This window comes from Pempheris klunzingeri, chromosome 13 (assembly GCF_042242105.1).
Source record: "Pempheris klunzingeri isolate RE-2024b chromosome 13, fPemKlu1.hap1, whole genome shotgun sequence".
NCBI lineage: Eukaryota > Metazoa > Chordata > Actinopteri > Acropomatiformes > Pempheridae > Pempheris > Pempheris klunzingeri.
The window spans coordinates 6,235,497-6,245,000 of NC_092024.1; the positions used below are offsets into that span (position 1 = coordinate 6,235,497).

Here is a 9,504-nt window from a genome sequence, read left to right on the forward strand (position 1 = left end):
ACTCTGCAAACTCAATTTAACGGTAGTATTGTTTGGATCAGAAGCACACACGAGGCGAACAGATGGTAAAAGGTGCAGCTTATTGTTGAGGATGATCAACAAAGACAAGGCACCAAAACCAGACACAGTCCAAAAGATACTCACTGACAAATACGAGACTCTAAACTCTCTCTACAAGACACCAACACTGGACACAAGGGCACGAGACCATCTGGCACAGGACAGGGGGCAAACGCAGACAATATATACACCAGGGAGGGGGGCACAGGTGGAAACGATCAGGGCGGGGCACACAGTCGCAGTAGAGGGAAACACACAAGGGCAGGAAGTCAAGGGGCCTGAAACAAGAAGGAAAAGATGAACGCCACAATAAAACAGGAAACACATGAACCAAACGGAACAAATATCGGGCTACTTTATTTATTTCATTCCATAAAGTAGGTAGCAGGTTTGAAGGCTTATAATTCAGCATCATAAGGGGTCACACACATGGGAGCGACTGTTACAGAGCGCTCTAATCAACAGTTCCTTTGAGCTGTACTACGCAATTTGACTCAAATCAGCACCACAGCTGTTGTTCTCAGTTTAAAGGTTGCAAAAAGTATGTATGTATGTATATGCTGAATATATAGTATATCTAGTATATACAAACTAGTAAGTACAATACATCAAGATGATCCATGTTAGGAATAACTACATTTGTTGGTTTCTGTCAGATATTTAAGCTGGTATTCTAGAAAATGAGGATTTGGGATGGCAGTTCCTACAGTTTACAGAGCAGTTAGTTAACTAGATGATCTATGATCAACTCAGTAATGTAAATGATACAATAGTGTCATGGTAATTTACATTTTTGTAATGTATAAACGGTCAATGAGGCACTTCTGCTATGAAAAACAGATAAAAGCTTGATTGTTTGTAGAAACCAGGATAAAATAATCAATCAGCCAATCAATCTTTATTTATATAGCGCCAATTCATAACAGCGTTATCTCAAGACTCTTTCCATAAAGAGCAGGTCTAGACCTGCTCAGGAATTCAACATTAAGGATTCAAGAATCCCCACATGAGCAGCATCAGATATTATATTAAGAAACAGTGGAGGAAGAACTCCCCTTTAACGGGAAGAAACCTGGAACAGAACCAGGCTGGGGGGGGTTCTGTCTGAGAGAGAGAGACTTGAGCACAAACAGCAACCAACGTACTAACAGCAGCTATAGTACTGACAATAGGAGTGTGACTGATAAATTAGCATCATGGTAACAGTGAAAAACATGATGAGTGGTCAACGGTCCTCAGCAGTGATTCATGAAGCCAGAGAACCACAGCAGGAGAACCAGAATCAGGATCCACAGGAACCAGAGAACCACAGCAGGAGAACCAGAATCAGGATCCACAGGAACCAGAGAACCACAGCAGGAGAACCAGGACCAGGATCCACAGGAACCAGAGAACCACAGCAGGAGAACCAGGACCAGGATCCACAGGAACCAGAGGGATGAGAAAAGCACAGAAAGGCTCCAGGGAAGATACCAAGTTAGTAACAGACATTAAAGAGACATGAAGTATCAGGATGGAGAGGAAGAGGAGGAGGGAGGAGCCCAGTGCACCATGGGAGTCCCCCGGCAGTCTGAGCCTATAGCAGCATAACTAGGAGCTGGTCCAAGGCCTGATCCAGCCCTAAACTATAGGCTTTATCACAAAGGAAGGTTTATAGTCTACTCTTAAATGTAGAGAGGGTGTCTGCCCCCCAAACCCAGACTGGAAGGAGGTTCCACAGGAGAGGAGCCTGATAGCTGAAAGCTCTGGCTCCATCACTACTTTAGAGGACTTTAGGAACCACCAGTAGGCCTGCATTCTGGGAGCACAGTGCTCTAGTGGGGTAGTACGGTACTATGAGTTCTTTAAGATTAGATTAGATTAGATTAGATTCAACTTTATTGTCATTACACCTGTACAGTACAAGGCAATGAAATGCAGTTTGGCATCTAACCAGAAGTGCAATTTGTAGAAAAAGTGCAGAAATGATGGAGCCTGACCATTAAGAACCTTGTAGGTGAGGAGAAGGATTTTAAACTCTATTCTAGATTTTACTGGAAGCCAATGAAGAGAAGCCAGTACAGGAGAAATATGGTCTCTTCTCTTAGTTCTTGTCAGAACAGGAGCAGCAGCGTTCTGGACCAGCTGGAGAGTCTTATTGGGGCAGCCTGATAATAAGGATTAAAACTGATGGCCTTAATAGTAGTAAATGATGAATGCTCTGTGTCCTTTCTAGTCATTCTGACGACTCAAAGCACTTTTACATCACATCCTCATTCACTCATTCACACAGGAGGAATCTAAATCATTCACACGCTGAAGCTATGCTAGGTTCAGCGTCTTGCCCAAGGACACTTCGACATGCTGACTCGTAGGAGCCGGGGATGGAACCACCGACCGTCCAATAAAGGGACGACCCACTCTACATCTGAGCCGCCCTAGTCCACCATATTGTTTAGCTGTCAAGAACACTGTCGCGTTTTTATGTTGAGAGATGTTTAACAGGAAGCGGTTACAGTGAAGAAAAGCTTCTTCGCCTCCCTAGAAACAGTCAAGTTGCTTTCTCTATTAGAAGCTGATAAAAAACAGGATTATTCAGGATGGAGGGATAGATGAATTAAAATGATGGTCATGGCAGAAACCGCTCGTACTGTTGACTCATCAAACACACGTTTTTGACCAGCAGTGGACCGTCCAGCCCGCCGCAGACTGATCAAATAAAGAGAGGAAAACAAGGACAAAATGCTGTGGTTTAATGTTGAGGAATATAGCTGTTATCATTTAAAACTTATAGATGAGATATAACAGCAGAGCCTCTGTGCTCCCAGGTCCTACAGAGGTCCAACTGACAGCGGAAAAGACGATATAGATACTCCCATAGAAACACACGGGTTTGAAAGTCACGCTGAGGGACACGAAAAAATGAGAACGAATTCATAGACTGGACTTCCATGACTATTTCACGCACCCCCGTGAGACTGGGTTGCACCAGCAGCAGGTCCGAACATCATTTTCAATTACATATACTTGGACTAAATACCTCCAAAAGTAACGGCTTTCCCATCAGCTGTACTTTGTGTTAATTGCTCATTTAAGATGATGACGATTGCCAGCTAAATATCATGATAATGAACTTGTCAGGAGGTCCTGCGAAGGAGGCTTGACTGACACATTGAGGAACAGCAGGTCTAAAGAACAGTCCCTAAATGAGAAAGTGCTAATCATCATTCCCACCGTCAAAACTGACGTCTTCAAATTGCTTATTTGGTCTGACAACCTTAAAAAAGGTCACAATGTTCTATTCAGACTGATATTGAGTTTGAGTAAATCTCTGCATTGTTTCCTTTTTACCTGTTAAATGATTTCAACAATTAATAATAACACTGGAACCTATTTGCTATCACCATAAGTAGCTGTTACATAGATAAATGACATCAAGTGAAAAGTAATTCCTTCTTGAGTGAAAATCACATCACATGTATTTGAGACCAGGTTTGTGGTGCACTAAGGCCATTCTGTACTTACAATACGCTGTCTAATACGGAGTGTAATCCTTCGGGAGCTGGCAGAGCTGTTACATTTTATCAGTTTGCCACAGACAGGCACCTCTTGGGCCTCATTCTGAGCGGCTGGATTCAGATCAGCCCACATTCTCAATGTCAAGATGTTATAAATAGCCAGAACTGATTTGTACAGCTCCTCTGGCAGCTAAGATCAGCTCAGTGGGGGACGTGATGTTCTGGGATGGATCCATGGGTAGCCTGATAGGTTTGGAATGACAAAGAAAAGACAAGCTAACTGGTAACAGCCTCCCGAGGGCACACATAACCGCTCTGTGTTTTTTGGATATACAAAAGAAGAGTTTGGATTCAGACGACGTTAGTTTGCTTGGTACTGCTATTATCTATTATAATACAGCAGTATGACATTTCTACTACAAGGTGCTTAAGTTGTCATAGTCACGTTCTCCCTCTCATCACGTTTGCTGGCTGTGTGTCATACACTGGAGGTATGATTCATCTACAGTAAGTACATTAAAGAACGTGAAAGTGGGCTGGTTACGTTGCTCATGGCTCAGCTCGTAGCACTGGTTAGCCGTTCATTGCTGGGTTGGTGGTGCCATTCCCCAATCTTCTCATCCACTTTGTTTCCTCGAGCGAGACAATGAACGCCAATGCCAATGCTCCAACGCCAACGCCAATGGAAGTGTTCCCAGTAGATGGATATGGGGAACACTCCAGACAACAGTGTACAAGTCGTGTAAAATGAAGTGTAAAACTCAAAAGTCTTGCGCCGTTCTATATTGAACCTAATTACGGCTCCGAGCTCCAAGCCCATTGGTTCCTGCTGACAGACACAGTTTTGTTTGCCGTGGTATCGAAGAGCAGGACCACACAGCATCTAACTGGTCCAGAATGACATTTGCAGGTTTGCGATGCTGATCAGTGAGCTGCTGGTTGCTGTCTGGCTGTTGTGGCTGTTGTGTGACAGACAACTACAGTGTCACACAATGTTGATGATGATGTTAGTGTTTTATGCAAATATGGCGCAAATTAAGCAATTTGATTGCTTGCATGCAGTCATTTGATGGGGATGCCATCTTGCACGTTGGAAAATTGACCAAATTGCTTCCTCCTCATCGGAAGCTGGTCAGATGTGGCGTCTTGTTCTCAGCAGAGACGTCCAACAAGCTCACTCGGGACCGACACCGACGCCACTGCTCAGCTGTTTTCAATGCAGCAAGCGCACGGTAGGTTATGTGACAGGAATGAACCAATCAGCTCCACGGGACTGGCTTTGCCCTTTAATCACATCACAAGTTCCAGTCGAAAGGTCAGCCAAAGTGAAGATGAAGGGGTGGCTGATTATACTTGTTCAGGGACACCCGGGGCTGTCAAGGTCTTACTTTTCTGACACCGACTTCAGGAACAACACCTAGAGATCTATCAGGTCTACACACCTGTTAAGAATGATCACCTTGCCTAACCGGCTACATGGATGGACATGGACATGTTGTCAACCTGTATATTTGGAGAACTCATGATACTCTAAGTAGTAAACCATGATCTTTTTCACCCATTCAGTGTGGTCAGAGACACACTGCGTTGTGTTACACCAGCACGGGCTAATGTAGCCTAAAGGGGGCTGCCTGTCACACGGTCAGGGAGTTTCAGAAGCTCCCTCCCACCACACCTTCCTGTGTCTGTGCGCTTCTGTAACTTTCCAGAATAAAATCATGTTTTATTTATAACTTCTATTAGCATAGAGTAGGAGTACTGAAGACCTGCCTAACTCAATAAACAGGTCTAACTAGCAGAAGGTGATCCATCCAGTTAGTTCAGCACACTCCTGTGATCTCTCTTCCTCCTTTAAATGGCAGATAAATCTGCTGATGCCTGCCATTAAAAGAGAAAGTGGTGGGTTCAAATACAGTCCAACTTATCACCCAGGAGCATTCTGTGTGTGTGTGTGTGTGTGTGTGTGTGTGTGTGTGTGTATAAAAACCAAATTACCACAGAGCATGTCAAACTGTTGTTAAGGAGAGTACTGGGATTTATAAAAAACACTGCATCGCTATGGAAACTGGAGCCTTGCATTCAAGTGAAGCCAGTCCTTCATTTACCCAGACACACACACCTCCAGTGGAAATGATGTTAACATCCGTAACCTGCTGTACTGGAGCTGCTGCTGATGAAGTGCTTCTGGGAAAAATGATTTCAGCTCACTCCTTTCTCAGTTAACCCACAAATCAATGCCACACTCTCAACCTGTACCTTCATAAACCATCTGTTTGAAGATGTAAATTAAACGGAGCATGAAATTAGAGAAGAGAAGTATGGATACATTTATGAATATCGGGATGCTAGCTCTGCAACAATGAAGATATATAAAGCCTTGCTGCATTATTTTCAAATGTTCTTTTACAAATTCTACAGTACTTTTTCACAAAAGCCACATGGATATAACATTTCACTGACGGGTGCTGCATAGTATTGTTTCCTCTGCCGCTAACAATAAGTCTTATGCACTATGTAGCAGGAAGGACTGCAGGCCGGTGCTGCAGTATTTGCAGTATTTGCTGCTGTGGTATAGTTTCACCCATGTCTTGGGTGTTTGTCATGTCTGGACTATGTGACTTTTTGTTCTTCTTTCTGTGCGTGTGCTCTTTTTAGTGCCCACATAGCAAATTATGTGCCTTAACTTTTTTTATAGGACATTTTCTAAACATGATCATTGAGACCCAAACAGTCTGTTACTTATCCCACACATGCACGAGTCTGCAGGCCTGTGTAGCAACCTTTGTACTGTATTCTAATTCTAATAAAAGAAGGGTGTTCAGTTGTGATGGTCAACAGTTTAATGCCTCAGAACTTTGTTCTTTCAAATCCAGATCTGCTAGATACATTTTATATTTCTTTTCTACACTGTGACATTTTGAAGTGACAGTAATACCAGATAAAAGACCAGGAGGTCAAATGTTCATCATCTGGATCCACCCCTGAGGCACACTGAACATCTACAGCAGATTTCAGGCAGATCCTCCACTAGACATTCCAGCGCTGCTCACTGAGTTTGTCAGGAGGAAAGTTGACAAGAGATCAGAGAATCCCCTGAAAATGTAGTTTCATTGCTCGTTGCTCATTGGACTGAGCGTCTCGTGCTTCCTGGCACAAAAGTGGCCGAAACATCGTGTCGTTTAACATCTCTGCTCCTTTCTGTTTATGGAGTTAACGCTAATGTTCTGTCAGAGTGCCCTTTAACTGGCTGTGCACAGAGGCTGCAGGAATGTGAGGAATGACAGTGACATCAGCAGACAGGGCCTGGACAGGCTGCTCTGTATGAGTGGGAGGTTTAGCTGTGGTCCTGCACACAAAGCCGTTTCTCTGTGCTGCCCCGTCACCGCCGATGATTCCTGCTCGGCAAGACCAACCTGCAACTGCAACACCGACAACACCAACGCTCACTGTGGTCACCAGACAGTGTGTGTGTGTGCCAGGAGAAGTCCACATAACGTTAAAGCTTCGTGACAGGAAACCGTGGCGCCCGCTGGACTCAGTGGGGCTCGTTTAAGTCTGGGGCTCATATCGTTCTTTCTGTGTGTTCACTGCTCTTTAATCAAGGAAAAGAAGAAGCTAGTCATATTTTTAAAACACGTGCTCCGGGCCACGTAGAAAGTACATGATTCTTTTTCTTCCTCGCTTTATTCGGGCTTCGGTTGCTCTGTACAGAGTTGACTACATCCTGTTCGCTCTCAGCCCAAAGCAGGTGTGTGTGTGTGTGTGTGTGTGGGGGGCTCCTCTTACATGCACCTGCAGTAGACCGCCACCTTGTTCAAACTACAAAGGCTTCATCTTCTAATAAGCAAAGTCTGCAGTGGACACTCATTAAGTCAATTGATATAGTTGACTTTGAAGATGAGTACGGACAGTAAACTGATAGATAGAACATGTTCTGTGACCACTGACGCTCATGTATACGGCTATTGTCACAGGCTCTCCTTGACCAGTGAACTCTGACAGGTGAAATCAAAGTGGTGTTTAAATAGAGAAACATAGAGACGCTAGAGCTGACGGCCTCTGACCAGTCAAGTTCACACCACTTCTGATCCGGTGGACTAGATCGAAGGGTCGTGTTCTTCCGTGGTTTTGAGCAAACTGGGTCAAACGCGTGCATTGTGTATTTGAGCAACGGTATTACAGTTTATATCGTGGTGGATCCAATGTGTCACTGCAGCACTTGAGACAAACAGAAGCACAAACAGTTAGCCAGTCAGTCACACTTTCTCCTGCCGCTCACAGAATCATCCTTCACTCAAAGCTCGTTCGTTCAGAATAAAAGTGATATTGTAAATTAAGACAAGTGAAAAAAATACTGCAAACTTCTAGTCAAACTTTCTTGAAGCATACAACTGTACATTTTAAAAATCACACCAGACATGTTTCAGGAATTCTTAGGCTTCAATCAAAAGTATCAATAAAATGAGATGGAAAAAAAAAAAAACGACTGTACATGAACAATCCTAAGGCAACGTTTGAACACACACACACACACACACACACACGTAATCAACAATTCATGCCCCTTAACCACCGTCATAGAAACCCCCCCCCACCTAAGTGAGACTACACATGCAGGCTTCTTTGACCCAAATAAGTGCAGTGCACAATAATGTGAATATATTTCTGGTGCTATAACTGTGTGTAAAGAGTAACTAAATATAATAGAAATTAAACAGATAAAAAAAAAAAAAAAAAGTATGCCAGGTTCATTATTCTACAGTGATTTCCATTTCAAACATCCTCTCAACAAAGCTTGTCCTTTGCTCCAAGGCAGCCTGTCTGCAGCAGAATCCCTTTGGTAAGTCTTGTATTCACAGTAAAATTGGTTTAAAGTGATACAGCCCACACTGTCAACATCTCACTCCTTCTCATAAAACACCAGGAAAAGAGGGGAGTGATAAACTGGACATATAAAAAGGAACAACTGGAGTTACTGTAGAGTAACAAGCTAAGAAAAATAAAAAATACAATCAAATAAAACCCACTGGCTAAAAGGCGGGTCGTCTTCTAATCCCACAAGGAAATGACATCTTTTTCTGAATTACAGTCCATTTCTGAGGACAGGTCCATGTGAATGACTTTGGTCCCACCACACCAATACCAACGCAATCATCAAATGTGTGAAGGGTGTGATAGCTGCTGTTTTCTCAGGCTCGTCATCTCTTAGAGCTGATGTCCACCTGCTCTGTTGGTTTGTACATGTGTGATGGAAAAGATTTCAAAATAGAAGACTTCTATTTGATGGGTTTTCCCGTCGTGACAGCACCTTCTACACTGGTACTCTCCCGTGGACGTGAAGTTTTGGCACAGACTGGAGATCTCTGTACTGTAAGTTCGTCGCTGTGCGCACTAGACGCTTGTTCTATTGCTTGAACTCTGCTGTTGGACACCGCTGGCCCGTCTTCGTGAAACGTGATCGCTGCATCATCGTCAGTCTGCTCCTTTATCGTCTCCACATCTACGCCAACGTGTTTTGGTCAGCTAAGTGTAATCCGTGATAGCAGGTTAGCACGTGAGGCTAACTAGCTTCCACTAGCTTCCAGAAAATTCCAGTATTTTCATCTTGGCTCTTATTCTCAGATTTGTGACTTTGGGTCATACTAACTTTGTGTTCATCATTGGCGGGCAATATTTCTTGCCTGTTGTTGGTCTTCCCAAGTCATGTTTCCATCAGCTGTCTCCCACTGGCTGGGTGAAGACCCACTCAGACGCTCAGGACTTTCTTCACAGATATGACCAAAACTGACTTGATAGCTGCCTTAACATTACAGTTTATATTTCATTACGCAAAGAATTAAAACTTTAATTTCAGTTGGACTTTAACGGCTGCAATCCAAAACTAACTATGTCATTCTCGTTATATCTTGGTAACTTGTTTTGTGGAGTTATTTTCTCAGCTTCCCTG

General features: G+C 43.5%; 1 protein-coding gene across 1 annotated transcript in view; it reads right to left on the reverse strand.

Annotated features, from left to right (window-relative positions):
* Positions 1-7,720: 7,720 nt before the first annotated feature.
* The window catches only part of LOC139211827 (mitogen-activated protein kinase kinase kinase 7-like), a 16,567-nt gene continuing 14,783 nt past the window's right edge, over positions 7,721-9,504 (reverse strand). The window contains exon 14 of the mRNA XM_070842240.1: positions 7,721-9,504. This exon is cut by the window's right edge and continues 283 nt beyond it. The gene's annotated coding sequence lies outside the window, so the exon portion shown is untranslated.